Source organism: Charadrius vociferus, unplaced genomic scaffold (genome assembly GCF_000708025.1).
Source record: "Charadrius vociferus isolate BGI_N301 unplaced genomic scaffold, ASM70802v2 scaffold1753, whole genome shotgun sequence".
NCBI classification, from domain to species: Eukaryota; Metazoa; Chordata; class Aves; order Charadriiformes; family Charadriidae; genus Charadrius; species Charadrius vociferus.
In genome coordinates, this window is record NW_009647567.1 from 36,496 (window position 1) to 57,773 (window position 21,278).

At 42.1% G+C, this 21,278-nt stretch overlaps 1 protein-coding gene across 1 annotated transcript in view; it reads right to left on the reverse strand.

Moving 5' to 3' along the window:
• The window catches only part of LOC104282697 (protein arginine N-methyltransferase 8-like), a 37,832-nt gene that overhangs the window by 15,481 nt on the left and 1,073 nt on the right, over positions 1–21,278 (reverse strand). The gene's annotated exons all lie outside the window — the stretch shown is intronic.

Below are 21,278 nucleotides of genomic sequence, written 5' to 3' on the forward strand. Positions count from 1 at the left end.
ACAAGTACAGCTCAGAGTACATTACAATTGCTACATGTTATCCCAACGGTAATGGTGATAGTAAAAATATTGTGAAAATGCTGAGGCATGTTCTGAAACCCGAGGCTCTATTGTTTGCCTCTGTCCAGAACAACTGATACTGAGCAGTCATACAAGGAACTTGATTATACACTAAGTGTCCAAATCCTCAAAAAGTCAAAGTAAAAGATGCAAGCAGGTCTTCAGTATGATAAAGGCATGGTTAGCATACTTAGGCTGCAGCAGAAATAACAGAATCACAGAATGATAGGGGTTGGAAGGGCCCTCTGGAGATCATCTAGTCCAGCCCCCCTGCCAGAGCAGGGTCACCTACAGCAGGTTGCACAGGATGGCGTCCAGGCAGATTTTGAATGTCTCCAGTGTGGGAGACTCCACCACTTCTCTGGGCAGCCTGTTCCAGTGCTCTGCCACCCTCAAAGTAAAGAAGTTTTTTCTCATGTTTAGATGGAACTTCCTGTGTTCAAGTTTGTGCCCATTACCTCTTGGCCTGTCACTGGGCACCACTGAAAAAAAGATCGGTCCCATCCCCCTGGCACCCTTCCTTTAAGTATTTATAAGCATTGATAAGATCCCCCCTCAATCTTCTCTTCTCCGAACTAAAAAGACGCAAGTCTCTCAGCCTTTCCTCATAAGAAAGGTTTTCCAGTCCCCTAATCATCTTCATATCCCTTTGCTATACCCTCTCCAGCAGTTCCCTGTCCTTCTTGAACAGGGGAGCCCACAACTAGACACAGTAATAACACCGAGTAGCAAAGATCACAAATGTTTGCAAATCTATTACTTGTTGTTTTAAAGTTAAAAAGGAATATAGACATCTAAATGTCAGTACAAGACAGGAACTGTAATACCTTTGTGGATGTGACCCATGGTACTCTATACCGTGATATTTGTGATAGACCTAATGTCTATTATTGTTTTAGATTTAATGTCACAGGCTTAACTGCAATACCTTCTTGGTTTATAAGATCCCTGTTACAAGGAACAGCTGGAGAAATTACTTGTGCTTTCACCTATACTGTTTTATGTAGAGCAGATGGTCTGCCATTAGACTCGGTTGCCCATCTGTTTGTTTGAAGCCCATTAAGCCTCATGAGCAGTGAGCTAAGTTGCATGGTGAGGGGTTTCTCAAGTGCTGGCTAAAGTCTCAAACCTGCTTCTATTGAAGGCAGACAGTTCTGCAGCTTCAGCTAAGCAGGGGAATCATGTTTTAAAACCATTGCCCTCTGGTGGATAATACTAAAGTGAAGTACATCTGGCAGATGGCTAAATTCATTCTTCATTTCATGGGGTGGAGACCTTTTGTGGCCCCCTGCTGGACCTGCTCCAACAGGTCCATGTCTTTGCTGTGGTGAGGGCTCCGGAGCTCGACGCAGTACTCCAGGTGGAGTCTCACGAGAGCATAGCAGAGAGTCAGGGTCACTTCCCTCGACCCGCTGGCCACGCTTCTTTTGATGCAGCCCAGGATGTGGTGGGCCTTCTGGTCTGAAGCACATGGATATATATAGTATAGGGATATATACAGCATATGGATTTGTTACAGTGTAATGGTCTCTGTCACGAGTCAAGAATCTGAAACGTGGAGAATTATACAGAGGAGAACTGTAAAACTCATGAAGGAGGCAAGCTGTCATGAACTGTGGCTAGATGTTCTGTGGTTTTGTTTCCATTCTTCAGTGTAATTAGGAATGAAAGAGGTGGATATACCCAAGCAGGCTGGTTATTTTGACACAAGATTGACACCTATCATTAAATCTGTCAAGTTGAAAAACACTGAGCACCATCAGGGCTAGTGTTTCTGAGAGACATTCCAGACTTCTCAGACATTTTCTGGCTCAGTACCATGTATCAGGACAGTCAGGAGCAGCATGCTTTCTAATAGAGGTCTTCTGAATTCAGTGCCTTGCAAAGAAGTATGGGCTTTTTGGTTGTTGTATGTTACACCATCCTTTCTCCTGTCCCAGAATCCAGTTGGAAAAGTTGACTCTGGTGTGTCGATCACAGAGCAGCACAAATGGCAAACAGCAGCCTCACAAGGCCAGTGGCTCTTGCAGGTTGCAGCTTCTGGTCTCCAACAGCTATGTCTGGCATGGTAACACTGCAAGTTCCTGCTTTCCACTGGGGCACCCCATCACTTTCAAGGATTCATGAAAGGCAAGTAAAACCAAATAATGAAAAAAATTCCTTTCTACCTTCCTATTGTTTTAAGCCTCTCCTTTTCTGACTAAAGAAGGTAAGAATTTCATTTAATTTAATCATTATTCATTCATTTGGTAGAAGCCAAGACACTACAGGAGTGAAAAACAGGAAGGTGCCTTAACAAGTGGTCTTCAGCCTATCAGTGTTGACTGAGTGAAAATCTGGTATCATCATGGGAATTTAAAATAAAATCTGGGGTCAACAGTGAGAGCTAAGAATGTTATTGCCAGCCATATGTTACGTAATTGGTATTACTTCTATCAAAATCTGAAGTGCATCTAATACCTAAAATAGCCATTAAAGGCCAAGGAGCACTTAAATTGACTGAACACCATGGAATACTTTTCCTTCTCTTCCATTCAATTATCCAGAAAAAAAGCGGTAGGTATAAACTACGTTGTATGTTTTCCTGCAACAGATTTTCCTTCTGAGATTTCTGGTTTTTGAGAGTTTTGACAGATTCTTCTCTTTGCAGCACTACATCCAAAACTCTTTCGAATAAAAGCAATCAAGATGCACAGATAGAGGAAGGGGAAACAGCCCGTTGTTCTGACAGGGCTATTAGAAGCTCAGCTTTTGTGGTAGTTCAGAGGGAAGGTTTGAGTTACATCTATTGCCTGTCTATTCTTGAAAGTGACGAAAGAGGAAAAGCTGATAGAATTTTCCATTTGAATTAGGCTATAGCCTCTGGGAAATAAAGAACTTTTTCAAGTTTAGTGTCATTTTATTTCTGACTTGACTTTCAGGGAGTTGCACAAGGCTAACAAATATCTCTGCATTAATAAAATGCATCCAGTCTTTCAGCTGATTTTAAAATATTGGTCACAAACTCAAGGAATCTAAAACTAAACCATATCAATTTAATTCCTGAGCATTTGTTGCAGAGTAACCTCTATATTTGGTAGTGACAATTGTTAACTTTAAATACTTGCACTGATACCGATATTTTGGTGTCCCATCTGGCCTGATCAGGCAAGCAATTCTATACCACCAAGTAACACTCAAGATACGTTGTTCTGTTCAGGGGCTGAATTCACACTACCACTTCCAACTCACATGATCAGGTTTGGCATGGCAGAGTGAGAAGGTTGCGAAGGTCTCATATTGCTGGAACAGCACTGGCTTAAACTACAGATGTTAGTCTTTCCCTTCTCCTTGTATTCTGTAATACAAGTACCCAAACAGCAGCAGTCTTGCCTCAATTTTGAGACACAATGGAAACCCTCAGATTTATGTATGGCTGTCTGAGAGGAGTCTTCCAGTCCTGTCAATCCAGCACTAGTTCTGGGGCACCTGGGTACTGTGAGGCAGTGGCTGGAACAAGGGTAATAGTTCTTCCTGCGTGCACGTGAACAATGATAGTTCAAGGTTCCTGGTAAGTGATGGTCTCTGCTGCTCTGGTAGATGTGGCACTTTGTAATCAAATAGGACGAAGAAATTGTTCCATGCTATGTTTCTGTGGGAGTAGCTCAAAACCTGTATTGTTATTGAGCAAGTAATGATTCAGTTCCTTGTTTTCCTGTAATATGGGGCTCAGTAAATAATGAGGTGGTTTTCTAGGACTGCCCGTACAGAAACTAGTTGTACTCAATGGGAGGAAGATCTAGGTTTGTCACTGCTCTGTCCTTGTCGGCCCCTTCCCTTCTATGTGCATCAGAGGGGACTCCTCAATGCCACTTTCTTCCTACTGTAGAGCTCACAGTGTAGACAGACTGCACTGGAGAATAAAAAGACTGCCCTTCCACTTCTCTGCAGAGGCCAACATTCAGTGTGCAAGGCCCTACAAAAGAAGCTTCCATAATGTGTGATGGATCACCAACGTAAGCTGATGTAACTCCACGTAAGTTCTGAATTACAGCCTATTTATCATCATGGCTATGAAGCCACGAATGGAGCACAGGGATCTATTGTCAGAACGTTAGGGGCCTGTTAACAGATGGTAGTTAGTTGTATTTTATATAGGACTAGGCAATCCAGCTCTTCCTGTGAAAAAGACAAAAAAATTAGTTTTAAGGACAAGATGATTTTCTGAGGCATGAAACCCGAGCTTTGTTAGCTGTTGTTTTCACTTTGTGACCAACTATAAGCCAGGGAAGACATGCTACTGTTATCTGGAAGCAGTGAGCAGAAATGTAAACACGACTGATGGTTTGTATTCATCTCCAAGTGAAGAGAGATATTCATGTGCCAGATTACTTTAAAACTCCTCACATCACAAGGCACAGCTTGTTGTAGAAATAGCAACAGAAGTTATAGGAGCCTGCACTGAAAATATCAAAGTTGAACACAGTGAAGAGGAAGAATTTGTTGCAGATCCTTGCATAGAGAGTTATGAAGCTACAAAGCCAAAGAGGTGTGAACTTCCCATTGTGATTTTCTTCTTGGTTGCTACTGTCAACTTATGCAGCAGCAAGCTGAACAGAATCATGGTTCCAGTGATGTACAAATAAATAACAAGTAATATAACCCCTCATAAGAAACTCCTCAAGATGGACACAAAATGGAAAGGAAACAAAAATAGCTTTGTACTACCAAGCTACTTTACATCACCCTGGAAAAGAGCAAGAAAATCTGTTGAGAAAAGGGAGTGGGTTACAGCCCTGATTATCAATACGTTTCTTGTAGGGGAAGCAGCTGTACCACTAGACAGCCTCTTCCCTGCCCCATCATCATCTTGACTGACTCTCTAGTGACATAGAGAACAAGAACCAGAAAGTGCTAATCAACTATAGAAACAGTTATTTTTAGGCCCTTTCTCAGTATCAGGCAGTAAGCTGAAATTCACATGAAAAAGTAGAGCTCTGCTATTTTTAGAGGCTAATTATTAACAAAAATAACCAGAGTATTCTATCTGTTCAAATTATTTTCTTAAATTAGCAGAAAAGTTAATGGAAGCCCTCCTCTGCTTAGCAAATTTCTAATGCGCTGATCCCTGAAAGTCACTTTCCATCTGATATCCTAGTCATTCTCTTCGCCTTTCACTGAGCTTCAGATGCTTTACAACAGTTCTAGGAAGACATTATATTCTGTAGGCTTTGCTGAGCTTTAGAATGTGGCAGGGGAAAAAAAATTTCCAGTTGATCACCTACACCATGTCCTAGCCAAACTTTTGATCAATGCAGTTTCAGATGTAGTTCAGCTCCAGAGGAGCTCTCTGCATAAGAAGTATCCAGGTTTAGACATTATTGCTTTTTAACCTCTGCAGAACAGATTAGGACAGAAAGGAGAACCAGACTGAGAAATGACAGTTCCTGAGCTGAAGTGCCAGAGAAAATCAGCACACTGATTTACAGCCCAGTGCAGCTTCAGAACTACCAGCAAATGGGCACCAGGGAAGTTCAGGAAGACACTTCCCCTCAAGATTTACAATGAAGAGTGCATCTTCTCTTCCCTCTCCAGGCTTATCTCGGAGTGAGAATGTATGAATTTTATACTGAATGATTTCAGGTTAGTTAAAACAGCACAGTCTACCTTGAACCACCTCCATTGCTATTCATTAAGGGGCTGTCTCCGTCCTGGCTGTTGCTGTTAGCATTTGCCTTTCCTTTCTTGCTGTTGCCATTTTCATAAGGAGTTGGGTGTTTTCTCTCAGCAATTTCATTGGTGATGATTCAGAAGGCAGCCTATGTTATTGTGTGCTAAGAGCGGGTGCACCCTTGGCTAAAACTAAATGGAAATCCTTGCCTGATTTATGGACACAATGTAGAATGCTTTGTCCACAAAATCCAACCTGTGACTGTCCTGACAGTTGTCAGTGCCTCTTTGCAACAAGCAACTGCTACTTGTGCTGCACAGCATCAGCTGAAGCTGAATCCTTCCTGCAGGTCTGACGCACGCAAGGGCAGCCTGCATTCTGCTACCCCATTCCTGTAGCCTCCACATACCCTTTCATGCTTTTCTGTTGACATCCTGCGTGGGTCCTGATTCCTTCTTTTTGTGAAAAGATTTGGCTCTGCCCGGTGCACTCACAAGAACACGTGAGCAGCAAGACTTGCAGGTATGTGCATGAGAGGTTCATCTTTCCCTTTACTTATGCAGTAACAGAGAAGTAATCAAATGATTGCTGTAGAATCACTAGACTGAAGAAGTGTCTTCACTTAGAAGAACTGTAGAGCAAAAAGGAAATTACTAGAGACAACATGAGCGGAAAATTAACTGACAGTAGGAAGGTCTGTAGAACTGGGCTTCTGTTCAAATTAGTCTTGCGTTGACGCTGTGTAAATAGGCTGATTACTGTGAAGAACAAAGTTCTCTGATTAAAGTGATTCTGACCTGTGATTTTCATGGATTCATGTCACTTTTCTTAACCTGAAAAGCTCAGAGAGTGAATCTCAGCTTTACAAAGGTTTTTACTATTCACAGTTGTGAAGAAACCTTGAAATCGCCAAGTCAAAGTTTCCAGGTACTGAAAGGCCTGCAAAAGGAATGCATTGACGCAAATCCAGTGTCTTTTTTTAGCCAGTCTTATCAACTTTCCACGTACAAGGTTGGCATTATTGTTCTTTAGCCACAGTACAGTCTGGCTGCTATTTAAGCGTCACCTCCTATGCAAAATTCTTTACTGCACCAACCCCACCTGTTTTCCAACAGTGGAACAGGCCTTCAGTTTCTCTTGCCTTTTGACGTGTTGGTAGATGGGTCAAAAAAAAAAAAAATCCATCAAAATCTGTGCATTGTGTAAAATAGCTGTGAGTCAAAGCATAGGACTGGAAGTTTGGCTTGCTATTATTCTGAACATTAACATGATTTAAGAAACAGGGAAAAAAAGCCAGCAAAAAACAACAGAAGAGAGAAAAATAACAGAAGCAAAAATAGTGTTTCCCTATAGCCTGCTACCGGCCATGTCACTGAATTCAGATCTGCCAGACCTGATTTATCTTGTTCATGAATCTCAGGACCACAAGAACAGCATTTGTCTCACTCCAGTACTATTCATACCTCATTCCCAAGAAAGAAACCTCTTTCCCAGCCTGTCTAGTGGTGATTGTTGGAAGCTACAATAAATTAACATGGAGTGCGGGAGAAGATTCAAGGTGATTCAAGGTTTTATTGATGTGGAAGAGTGCTTTTCCATTCCTTTTTGGAACATATCAAGCTTCTTGGGATCCTGTTTCTTTAAATATTTCTCCTGTTCCTGCAATGATTGGCAGCTGAGTGGGATAGAGGAGAAAAAGCATCAGCTCTCACTTCTGAACTGGCTACACATTCAGAATTAATGGTGAGGGAGAGCTTTCTGACAGCAAGAAGATTCTGAAAATGTGAAAAACACAGAAAAAATGGATTTTCCATAGGACTATGAATCAGGGGCATATGTTTTCAGGACTGTCATACAAATGAAAAAACACTGTGTTTGGTCTGTTAATATTACTGATGGTTGGCAGCCGAGCCACTCTAGGCTCTGTCTATGATCAACAGAAAGAAAGAGGCTTCTTTAAAGTATGATTCAGGTTTGAGATGGGCAGAGTTGCCATTCAGAGGTGTTTGTCTCTGTTGCTTAGACAGGACAAGTAGGCCACCAACTCGGACACCTTGTTAAAGCATTTGAATTTATGTGAGCAGAATCCAGATCCTAGTTCACCCATTTAAAGTAAAATAATAACAAAAGCAAATAATAAAGATTTGTTGATCCAATGATAGAGAACATCAGGACCCTTACCAATGAGTGGTGCATATCTGTTAAAATATCTGGAAAACAAATTACTGTCATCAAGAAGATCCCAAAGCATGACTTGAATAACTCTTGAACCTCTTCACGATCTTAAACATTGTAAAAGGCTTGTAAAAATGGATTTTCTTGAGACACTGAATCACTGGAGGTAAAACCATTCAGCACCAAATTAAAAACTGCTTATTTTTCTCCTTTTAGTGACAACATAGTAATTTTCAGCAGAATTCTGAAGCATGATGCAAGTCAGGAGTGCCCTGTTCTGCCACTAGCAGCACGACTGACGCAAATTGTGTATCACAAGTAATAAGGTTTCTTTTGAAGACCAGACCATGAAGAAAGATCTAAATGACTAAACGACAAAGGAAGAACACAGGAAACTGACAACAGCATCTCCTCCACCTCCTTAAAAGGGTCCAAATAAATAATACCTCCTTTATTCTACCTAGGATTTCTCACTATAAACAGATGATTAAGTAGGAATTTGATCTTAAATTGGTGTCAGAGATAGTGAAGTCATATCCAGCAGTTAAAAGACTTTAATGAAAAGTGATAAAAGCTACATATAGAATTGTTGGCAAGTACATTAACTAATTGTCCCGATTTCCTTTGTTCTGGATTGTGCAGACTGTACAATCCAGCAACTGTAATAAGTTGTTGGACCTTTCCATTTTATTGAGACCTCAGTTCAGCAGGTGTAAAACAAAAAGCCAATAGAGATGTGAATGTACTCATCATTTCACAGGACTGAATGTTTGAGGAAACCTAGCAACTGTGTTCCTTTGTTAGATATTCCTAATTTTACCAGATTTTTTGAATATCAACCAAGGAAAGAAAAAGAATGTAATCCATTTTTTTATATATATGTATATATACATATACATACACACATATATATATATATAAAAGATCTTAGATTTCCAAGTTTATTTATATCTTGTGTTTGATTTCACAGAATCACAGAACGGTTGTGGTTGGAAGGGACCTCTGGACGTCTGGTCCACCCCCCTGTTCAAGCAGGGCCACATCATGCCAGTTGCCCAGGGCTGCACCCAGATGCCTTTTGAGTATCTCCAAGGAGGGAGACTCCACAACCTCCCTGGGCAACCTGTGACAGTGCTCAGTCATCCTCACAGTAAAAAAGTATTTCCCAATGTTCAGATGCCACCTCCTGTGTTTCAGTTTGTGCCCACTGCCTCTTGTCCTGTCACTAGGCACCACAGAAAAGAGCCCAGTTCCATCCTCTTTGCATTCTCCCTTCAGATATTTATATAAATTAGTAAGATCCCACTGAGCCTTCTCTTCTCTAGGCGACACATTCCAAACTCTCAGCCTTTCCTCATAGGGCAGATGCTCCAGTCCCTTAACCATCTTCATGGCCATTTGTTGGACTCTCTCCAGTATGTCCATGTCTCTCTTGTTCTGAGGAGCCCAGAACTAGACGCAGAACTCCAGGTGTGGTCTTCCCAGTGCTGAATAAAGGGGAAGGATCACTTTCCTTAACCTGCTGTCAATACTCTGTCTAATGCAGCCGAGGATATCATTAGCCTTCTTTGCAGCAAGGGCACATTCCTGGGTTCAATCTGATGTTCACCAGGATTCCCAGGTCCTTTTCTGTGAAGCCGCTTTCCAGTTGGGTGGCCCCCAGCATATACTTGTGCATGGGATTATGCATGTGTGGGCTTTGCACTTCTGCTGGTTGAACTTCATGAGGTTCCCATCAGCCTATTTCTCCAGCCTTGATTTGGTTATTCAAATTTATTTGGATGTAAAATCAGTGTTTGAGTTATTTTCTGATTTGAGATCACCAAACAAGGAAATGGGTAGAAACAGGAATCACATACCAGATTTCCTCTTTCTGGCAAAAAATACTAATTCTCTCTTGCTATTTCAGTCTTCCTATACACTTATAACTCACATTTCCCTTAGTGGAGCTGTAAGTGGTAGTGGCTTTTAAGAGAAACTTTGACCCCCAGTGGTCTCTGTGTTTTTAATAGGGATTAGACTTTCACACCTCAGATGCAGTCAAGAGGCCCTAAATATAACATATGGCCTAGAAAATATAAATGGTGCTTTACAGAATATGATTAATATTTACGTTCATTATGACATATCTTATAGAAAAATGTATTGCTACTGACTTAGGAGAAACCAGCTGCTAGAAAACTGTTCTCATTCTTTATACAAAAGGTATTCTGTGCACACAGTACAATTCAGAACTGCTAAATCCTGGTGAAAATTGTCACCATAAATAGGCACTTGTAGCATTTATTTCTGTCCTTCTAAGATTGTACTGGTCATGGATTTATGTAGGGATATAACTTCAGCTTTGAAGACAGACGGGTCTTGATCATACATAATGAAGAGCCTAACAGTGACTTCATGATTACTATTACATTGAGATTCAAAATGAAGCAAAACAGATACCTTATTTTTTAAGACTTAAATGACTTAATACATTATCCATGTTTGGCACAGTTAATCTACAAGGTACAACTGTGCCTGATCACCGCAGCCTGGCCTAGCTTCTTGTATCTTCTTATTAAAGAACCACTTATCTTACAAAGAATCACTTATATCTTCTTACTAAAGAATCACTAGTGACCTTCTGCCTCTGCCCACTGAAGAGGAGGAGGGGGCCTGGCTGTCTGTGGATTGTCTTTTATGTGAGCACTGTATGTAGATGCTGCTGAAGGCAGTGCCTTGTCTGTGGCAGCCTGTGTGACTGGCCATGTCGGTGTCCTCTGTGTGTGTGTGTGTCTAGGATATGTGCACAGCCTGGTTGAACCTGCCAACAGGGAAGTGTCAGCCATGTCCCTTAGCCTGGGCATAGGCCCTGGGTCCCCAGGGCACAAGGCTGGGCTCCAGTGGCCAGGCAGGAGAGGTCCTGGGCCGGAGGAGGTGGGCCGAGCTCCTTACACCACTTCACAGTATGTAGGCAGAGAAATGTTCAGAAATTTACATCTATGGTTTTCAGAAGTACCCATTGAGCTCGGTGTCTTCCTAGTTGCTGCATCCCGCTCTCTGCAGCTTCCAACCTCTCCTCCCAGAGGTTCAGCAGTGTAAAACAATGACCAACTGCACAGATGTGTAACGCTTGCTCGAGGTCATGAGAAAAATCCTAAACTGTCAGAGAGAGTTTTGACAAAGCCTGTAGTATAGAGCCATGAAAGATAAATTAAGGTGAAACGCATATTTGAAGTTCAAGGATTCAGGAAGAAAAACAATACCATGAAGAGATATAACATGCTAAGGGAGTCTAAAGATGGCAACAGCAACATGAAGTATGAACATGAAGCAAAATGAAACAACGTGAACGTTTCCAGCAGCAGCAGAATCTGACCCTTCACCACCTGCTTCATGATTACCTGGCCAGCAAAGACTCTTTGTGTGTCTTATGTTGGGAATGAGAAGCATATTAGTGCTTTGCCTAATAACTTGTTGATCCTAACTGCCTTTGATATGTTAAACAATAAATAATTTTTTTGTTCTTTGAGATGAATATATTCTGCCTAGAAGAGATTCTCTGGGCATGGTGAAAGGTGCTTGAACAGAGTGATTCAGAGGGAATGATAGTAACAGTGCCTAAATTTCTGAAGAGGTTTTGTAGAAAACATAGTTTGGGAACCAGACTTTTACATATTTCTCAATGTATTCATACTGTCAAAAATGTTCAAATCTATGACCTCTGTGAGAGTAACTAATCTGTATTTTATGCATTTTCATTGAGTTGTTCTGACTTGCAAGTGTGGTGTCTTACTCTCTGACATCTAAGATGTGTAGGTGTTACAGAATTTAAGCAAACAAGACCAGTTACATTTAATTGCTGAATCAAAGGTGTGAATGCTTGGAAGTGATCTAAACTGAAAGAGACAAATATTTTTAAATGCTGGCTGTCCAAATTGGGAGTTTGTATTTCGAACAGCTCACCAAGTTGGTTGAATTTAAACTTACTTTAGAGCTTTGTTAGCACTATATCTGAAATATGAGCTTGTGATTTCAACTTGAAATGGAAGGCCATATATTCCTGTAATTCTCCACAGCTAAACTGAATTTTGTGAGAACACCCATACAGAGGAAGACAGTGAATATAAAGGATGTTAATGAATGAAAAGCTAGGACTTTTCTGTGTGTCCTGGTTTCAGTTGGGATAGAGTTAATTTTCTTCCGAGTAGCTGCTGTGTTTCGGATTTAGTATGAGAATTATGTTGATAACAAATATTGTTTTAGGTGCTAAGTAATGTTTACACTAAGTCAAGGATAGAAGCTGAGAGGGAGCATATACAGGACAAGCTGGCCAAAGGAATATTCCATACCACAGACAACACGCTCAGTATATAAATGGGTGCTGGCCGGTGGACAGGAATCAGCAATCACTGCTTGGGACGGGCTGGGCAACCGATCTTCGAGTGGTGACAGCGATTTCTGTTGCATCACTTTATTTATATATTCTTTTACCATTACTATCATTATTAGTTTTTCTTTCCCATTACTGTTCTATTAAACTGTCTTTATCTCAACCCAAGTGTTTTTGCTTTGGTTTTTTTTCCCTTCCTTTTATCCCTGTTCTCCCTACCCAACGGGGAGTGGAGGGGCATAAGCAAGTGGCCACGTGGTCCTAGTTGCTGGCTAGACACCATGAAACTGCCTTTTTAAACAGAGTTTCTCTGTCAAGAGATTTATATATATAAAAACATTTTATGTGGTATAAGACTTTAACCAGGTTTTATCATTTTATAGTATACGAGTCCACATTGGCACAATAGAGTCTTCTCTGACATAGTTCTAATAACACAGACAACCTTAGTGCACAAAAAAATGAAAGGCACAGCACAATATGCAGTTTGAATTTATGTGAATATAAAACATTGTGTGTATATGTATAAAGACACATATACATGATAAGTAATTTTGTAAGTAAGCACACTAATGTGTATTTAAGGAACTGTATGCTTTCCTGGGTGGCTGAAATGACAAATGATCCCAACCTTAAGGCAGTTACTGAATTATTAAAAAGCACAGTCTTGCTCAGTCAGAATTAGTGTTGTGTATTGCATTTGGCCCTATTCTTTACAAGCTGTAAAAGGGTGAATTGATTCACTCTCCTGATGGCCTACAGTTCCTTGACTCCTGACATTTGTTGAATCCAACAACAGGACAACAAAGTGCAACAAGAAAAATATTCTGCACGTACATAGGCACCAAAAGGGAAACTAGAGGAAACATGGCCCCGTTGCTAAATGGGGCAGGGGCTTTGGTGACAAAGGATGTAGAAAAGGCCAAGGTACTCAGTGTGTTCTCCATCTTTGTCTTTATTGGTAAGACCAGCCTTCAGCAGTCACAGTGTGATTCTGTGACTTTTTGACAGTAAATTTAACTATATATTTCTACGGCTCCTGCTTTTATAGAAATGAGCAGCTTCCCTGGATGTTGACTGTATTTCCCTCTCTTTCCTTCCTGCCTTCCTCCCTCCTCTTCCTTCCTCACTTTTTTCCCTTCCTTTTCACCCTCTGTCCCTTCATTCTTCCCTCTGTGCCCACCTGCCCACCTACTTTCCTGCCTGCCTTTCTTCCCTCCTTCTTTCGCTTTTCCACATTCACAAAATAATTGCATTATGACCTTTGACCTCCAGTAAATTTACAAAGTACACTCTGTTTCATGACTAAATATAGTATTTTCCAGAACAGAGCTTTTACTTGAGGGCAACTTCATGTTTGTCACTTCTAAACCCAGAAATCTCAGAGATCATCAGACCTACACAGAGCTGAAAAGCATTTAGCTGAAATTTTAGTCTGCAACATACTTTCTTGCACAATAAAATATGTTTCCTTTTCATCTTCTCTGCCCAATGAGGTTCTTGTACCTCAATTTTATTATTCCACACCCTTGGTCTGCTGCAGGTTTGCAGAGGACCTAGTGGGTTATATCAAAGCAAATGGAACTGAAAGGGCCATACCTTTTTTTAAAGCTCAACAATACAATAGGCAGAGCACCCTAACAATTGTTGAACACCCCTTGCTGCCTGTAAATTCAGCTACGCCCAATTAAGATCTAAACACTGTGACTCTTAAGGAGGTCATTATATTATGATGTGGCTAACACTATCTCATTTGAGTTCCTCCTGAAACAGCTGTTCCAGCTGTACAGTTACACAAGATACAAATTGTGGGTAAGAAGCAGTGCTCCTTTCAGATTTGACTGCTCTTTTTCTAGGGGAAGTAAGAAAGAAAAGACTAACCCAAAATACAAAATTAAAACATGCCAGACACACAGCTGGGCTCACTCACAAAGGATTTCTGCAGAATACACTTTATTGACACTACCTGGCCATGTGCATTTAATCAGCTAGTCTTCTGCTAGAAAGTTCTTTCAGTTAATATTCTTCTTTTCCATTCTCATAACATTTCTGCAGAGTTCTTAGTTAAAAGGAGGTAAGCAAGATGCTATATAATACAATGGTCACGGGCCTGAGAAGATGACCTGTAAGAAGAGACTACTGTGTGCTGAAGTTGTATTTGTGGAAAAGGAGGCTAAGGGACAACCTAATAGCAGCCTGCAAGTACTTGGAAGATAGTTAAAAAGAAAATGGAGGCAAACTCTTCTCAACAGCAGTAGGTGAGATAACAAAGTGCAAAGGTCACAATTTGCTGTTTGGGAGGTTCAGATAGGACAATAAGAAAAACTTTTTCACTGGGAGGTCTGTGCAGCACTGGAAGGTTGCCTACAGAGGTAGTGCAATCTCCGTGCTTGGATATTTTCAAGACTTGGCTAGAGACAGCAATGGCCAACACGATCTAATGCTGGTGACTGTTCTACACTGAGTGTAAGGTTGCATGAGATGTTCTATAGATGTTCTTTCTAACCAACACTTCTGTGTTTCTGCAATGACACTGTGATCCCCATCTATAAAGGACTCAGCGGCGTTACCCCGATGTATCCTGTTGTAACTGAGATTAGAGTTAAAAAAAACCAAAAGTACGTAACCTGTACTTCAGACAGGGTAATGTCTAATATAGGGCACAATCATGAGGTCCTCAAGTAGTTTAGAAGGAGTTATGAGAATGGTTAATTACTTCCTTATTTGTGACTAAGGAAAAGCAAATCAGTAGCCGGTCTTTATCCCAAGATGGGGTCAGGGTTCAGGGCAATGGATTGATGAACAGTACAGGGATGCCTCTAGAAACGGAAACGGATAGCAGGGTCTCCTCTCCTCCTTTCTAAGTGAGAAATTAAGGTCCACAACAGAAATAAGTTTGGACTGGTAGATTGTTTTTGGAAGGCCCTGGCTTGGCCACACGTTATTCTGGGCTCTGATACTGGGTTTGAGCTTTCTGGTGGTATTAGAAGCAATGAAACATAAGCCCTATGGCCAGAAAAGGACAAGGACAGAAGAACTGCTAGGCCACAGGGGACCCCAAGCGTTCACTGTGGGCACTGAAAGAACACTTCAACACTAATCCTTGGAGACCACTATATATCACTGCTTCCCAGCCAGTATATGTTTCCTTTCATTTTACTGTTACAAGAGAGGGAAATGCTACTTTTTCTTTTAAAAAGGGGAGGGGGAACTGTGACAGTATGGTTCAGATATTCTTGTATCCTTGGACAGAACAAGAAGAGCACTAGGAACTTAAGTGTATGGTCCAGACCAAATAGTATGCTGAATGTGAAGCTTGCCAACTGCACTATGATGAAGAGCTTATAAGAAATAAATAAAGCCATCATCCTTCATCTTTCTACACCTCTTAAACCTCCATTTAAAACTGAAATACTAAGGGTGAAATAGTGCCTATCCTCTCACAGTCACTGCAAAGTGAGAAAGTTGTCTCAGCTCCCATGCAGCAGCTTGAAAATGACAGCATGCCAAGAGACTCCATGGAGCCAGTCAGTACCTGTTCACAAGCACAGGAGAGAGCCAGGTACGCTGTGATTAGTCAGCAATTGCTCCATTCTGGCATGGAGAAGACACCCTTGTGGCCATCAACTCAGCCACTTAATGGGCAATCTCCTCTTCGCTTCCTTGAGATGAGGGCTTCTTGTTTGTATTCTTTACAGGTTATTCCCAAAGACGAAAGAAATTTATGGAAAGGACAATCCCATTTTATCCTAAACTCTAGATAAATAAAGCTGGCATTAAAGGTAGTGAGCAGGATAGCAGGCAGCGGGATTCCACAGAGGTAGGAGCAACCAGTTTCATCATTCGGCCCCTTTAGCTGTTCATCACCTCATCTGTCAATGGACTAAATGTTGTTGCAAACTCAGAAAGGCTGAGGCAAAATCTTATGAAAAGATTAGGCTCAATGCTTTTTCACCTTTACCTATTTCTCTGCTCTTCCTGTACCAGTAAGGGCACAAGCTTTCATCTTTCATAATTAGGCTGAGGGTGAAGCTCTGGAAGGCACGTGAGTCAGTCTTGCTAAGCTTGCTTTTGGCGTGGAGGTAGAACAACTATAAAGGTGGTCATCTACAGAATTGCTTCCACTCTTCTCTCAAGAATTTGGTGCTTTTCACAGACCCAGGTTGGAAAAAAGTGTTATTACTTCTGTGCAAAGTGCTTGCTGGCAGCAAACTTCTCTTTTGGCATTGCCACAATGACACAACATGGTCTGGCCCATAATGTCACCAAGATGAACTATACCCTTTCTAAAAAATGCTAGTCTTCTTGACACTAAAGTGCTGTTCACTAGAACAACCCTATGCTGGCAGAAGATGATCCACGCTAAGATATCTTTATCTTGAAACTCTGCTTTGAGTGATTGCTGTTATTCTTTATTTCAGCAGAAATGGTTTTTGAACCTATTAATATTATTAATGCCAAGCAGAAGTCATTTCTGCAATGGGGCCAAAATATTATGGTCAATGTCTTGAGGTTTTAGTATTAAATTTGACAAAGTATTGGAATGCATTTAACTACACTGAGATCTTCAGCTGAGCTAAATTAATGCTCTGCACAGCTGAAGTTCGTAGGAGAAGATGGCTCAGAGCCATATGTCCTCTCCCCCACTCCAGAGTTGGCTAGAAACCAGAAAAGCCCCCAAGACTATATTAGAGCTGCCTTGTTACTAGCCTAAGTAGTCCTCGTAGGAGCATTGTACAGGATCAAAATGCGGTGAAGGGGAATACTCCCTGCTTTAACTCAGAGCTGCCTCTATAGCCGCTGGGGATTTGACTACACCCACAGCGAAAGATTCCTCACTGACATCATGGGTCAGCTTTCTGACTGCCTCCTCAGCAGTGCAAAGCATCGAGAGCACAGGCAGTGCTCCGGTCTCTATAGCTCACCTATATACTACCCGCACACACCCGCTACCACAACTTGTCCCCTTCAAAGGTATGTGACACAGGCACGTGGCATCCTGCTCAGGGAGCTGGAAAGCTATGTCATAAGCTGCTTCTTCAGCCAGCTGTCTGACACCATGCCAGACCTGTCGTGACTTCTGTTAGCGCAAGAAGTACACCGCACAGCAGCACTATTTCTCTCTTGGGTAAACACCACCCACTGATTAATATTCATTCATATATGGTGGTCTAAGAAATTTAATAACACCAAATAACAATCTCCTACAGCACCTTTCGCCAATAAATCACAGAATTCAACAGTATGAATGGGAAAGCTCAGAGGGATTACATTATATCTCCAAGACCATTGAGTGTAATAGCCAAGAACAAAACTCACTTTTACTGAAAAAAATCGGTCCACTGCTCTCTCTTAGGCACACTCTTGCTCTGCTTCTCTTCATTTGTACTTTGATAACTTGTTAAGGAGAAGACCCTCTTCCGACTCATGAATCGCAAACAGAAGCTCACGATTTCAAGAGATTTTATAATCTCTTCCCCCCTCAGTAGTGGTATGGCTGGATTTCATAGACAGGACTTTGTAATCTCCCCACTTCTGAGAACAGAGCAGTTACTTTCACAGACCTGGATCCCATGATACCACGCCAGTTATAGTCATCTGTATAGAGAAGCACATCCATTATGCCCATTACCCTAAATCTTCAAAAGCATTTTTCTTCTAACCAAACCCCAAGCTTTGTATAATAGGACGTTCAGTGAGGACTCTATTTTGCTACCATTAATAAATTACCGAGTGTCTGTATTCTTGGCAGTGCAATGGGCGTCTTTGCTCTCTACAGACACTGTGAAGTCTTCAGCATAAGAATTGGCCTCATGAAGTCACTATGCACTTGCATTTGCACAAAACCAGCCCAGTTTCAGGTTCTAGAATTGTTTTGGTCAACGATTAACCTATTACGTGTAGTTGTATGTGTCTGTTGGATGTGCACACAGACCCTGGAACTTTGTGCTATTCCATTCATGCGGCATCGGTTCACAATGGGTTCACATTGAGGCACAGTACTTCTGAAATCTCACTTCTTTCAATTTGCTTCCCATCACTGATACCAGGCCTACTATTAAGATGGCTTCCATTGAATACATTTAAATAAAATGACCCAGAAACCCAAAACTACAGCAGGTCAGCACCATGAATTTAGCACAATCTTTGTGCGTGTGTTCTGCAAAGAAGAATTTCTCTTTCCTTTTTTTTTCTCTCTGAGTGCCTTTAATTATTTGCAGAGAACCCAACTCTGGATCTGTTATTTATGCAAACGGTCCTGGTTTATTTAGACAAGTCTTCTTTCCTGACTTACATAGAGAGGATATTTTTTTATATCTTGAGGAGAGCTTCTACAGCTTTTGTTCCAATGGAACTTCTTTTGAAGTTGTTGGGATGGCCAAGGGGAGTAGATTTTATGAATCTTTTTTTTCCCTGTGCACACCAAAACAAGGACCCCAAACCGTTCTAGCAAGCTTTCTATTAGTGGGACCCCTATGACCTTCAGTGAGCCTCTAAACAGAAAAGACTTACAATTTTATTCCCCTTGACTTTTATTTTTATACCAAGCACTGTGTACTCTCAGGCTGCTATAGACACATACAAAAAACCACCAGTTCCACTTCAACTCTGGCAGACAGACTGGTATCAGGCTGTTATCAGCACAATAAAATTACAAAACTATTCTGAGCCTGATCCAACAGCACCTGTAGCAACACCTCCATGCTCTTAACTATGTTTTGTACCCAGATGTGTGGCTACGGGGATACTGGTAATGCAAATGTCTGTACAATCTGGTACCACGGGAGCACACTTCTGTAAGCTTCCTGGTAACACCAGGTGTCCTCCTTGACCGGAAATTAACGCTAGTGAGCGACTGCTTTTCTACTCTCTTGTCTTCTTGTTTCAGGAAACAGTATTGTCTTACTGTAGCTTTGGTTTTCCCTTGTCTGTACTTGTTGCCATCATCTCCTTAAGTTCTTTAGGCTAATTGGCGAGCACCGTGGTCATCAGAGGGTAGTTAAGGGAGTAAAAAGTGTCTCATGCAGTGTCTATGTTCTTTATCTTAATGTATTTTCTTAAACTGTCCTACTGCTGAAACACGATACTGCCATACTTGATCAAAAGTTTGAGTAATCCTCTTAGTTGTGGTAAATTTAAAAAAAAAGAAAAAAATTTACTATGAAGCTGTAACATAACTAATTGGCTTGAATCAATCTGAGTAAGAACCAGAAGGTTTTTGGAATGATTTGGAAGTGGGACATTTTGACCATTTCTTAAATGTTTTAACTCTTCCTCTCTCTCATTACATCTGACATTTTTTACATCACCCCTATCACCATGGCATTCAGAAATTTAGTCAGTATCAAACCATGCCTATTCCTGATGCCCCATTGGTTTCAAATGAAGCAAATTTATACCAATCCCCAGTTTTCTCTGATACTGTGATAAGTCCAAAAGTGGGATGCTTTTTCCTGTACTCCTTCTGCCACGGAACGTTTGCTAACTTCGGGAGAAAGTTAGAGAAATACGGGTTTGAAGGTCACACTGGGATCATATGACTTTGCTAAATATAGATGTGAAAACTGACAAGTGAAAGAGCTGCAAAGGTCTTGGCACATTTTGCTTGATGCACTGCTAACTCTTAACATCACAACTACGAAAATTAATAAAATAGGAAATATCTTGGCAGGTGTTATGAATGGATCTCTTCTGATTTGCTTAAGGTGCAAGCACAGCAGGATATGCCTAATCTGCAATTTTCACTCTCATTTCACAAATCTGTCACTGATGGATAGTCTGAGGAGAGGAAGCTCAGCATTTTAATATTCTCCATAACCCGTCTGCAGCCTTGGAACGAAGCTGTCCTCAAGAAAGCTTCCAGCATAAAATGACATTGCAGCGCACGCAGCATTGCACAAGCAGAAAGACCAAGGCGGGTAAACAACAAAAATGTACTAATAGTGAATTGAAATAGGATAGGAAGAGTTAAAGAGCTCCTCTCCCCTATCTTCCCTGTCTGGAGAGAACTGCCGTTGAAAAATGGCTCGGAAAGGAACTGGCTGTGCTCGTACATCTCTCCTTGCAACGCTGCCCAGGATCCTGGGACCTTTAATGCAATATGTGCCGTTAGTGCTATGACAGTTTACAGATGTGCAGCCAGACTTCTTGCTATTTATAGACGCCTCTTCTGCAAACACTGCTCTACGGGCTTGGAATGCAGCAGCAGGCACGTTCTTTGATTGAGTGCGCGCATCCCACTCCTTTACGAAAATTCTGCTCTTCACCTGGCGCGGCAAAGGAGGCGTATTTGTGAAGGTCAGGCAGCGCGCACTACTAGGAGGAGAAATGGGGACTCCATGTGAGAGAGCAGAACACCTCGTGGGAGGACTATCTGAAAGGAGACATTTAAAGAATAAAGGGGGGAAGTCACGTGCTCGCTCGCGCTGAAGCGCTGCTTTGGTTCGTTATTACCCCTTCAGGGCAACGGGGGGGACAGTCAGCGCCGCCTGTGCAAAGCTGCCGAAGTTGGTCGGGGTGCGATGTCCCCGGGGGTCCGTACGCGGCTGTGCTGCGTGTCGCGTACCCGTGTGGTAAGTGTTCAGTCAGAGCGGCAGGCACAGCCTATTTATAGAAACGGGGAGTTTGGCACACGCTCGCACTTTCGCCCGTCTCCTTCTCCCGGGCTCCCACAGACGCGGGGATCGCATCCCGCATCCCTCTGCTTTTCCAGACCTCAGACCTCGCACGCTGCTGCCTCCCCTGAGAAGCCTCAGCGGGGTCAGGACAGCCCCAGACAAGGAAACTCGACCCCAACGCCGCCGAGACGGGAAAGGCTGAGGAAACCCAAGGTAACGGGGCAGGGGGAGGCGGGTTTCTCGCGGAGGACCCGAGAGCCCGCAGGGTGCCCTCTCGGCCCGCAGGCGACGCGGAGCTGCTCTCGGCCCCGCCGGGCGCGGGGGGGATGCTCCTCCCGCCCTCCGCCCCCGCCCCGGGCAGCGCCGCTCGGACACATCCAGGATGCTGCAGGGACGCGGGAGC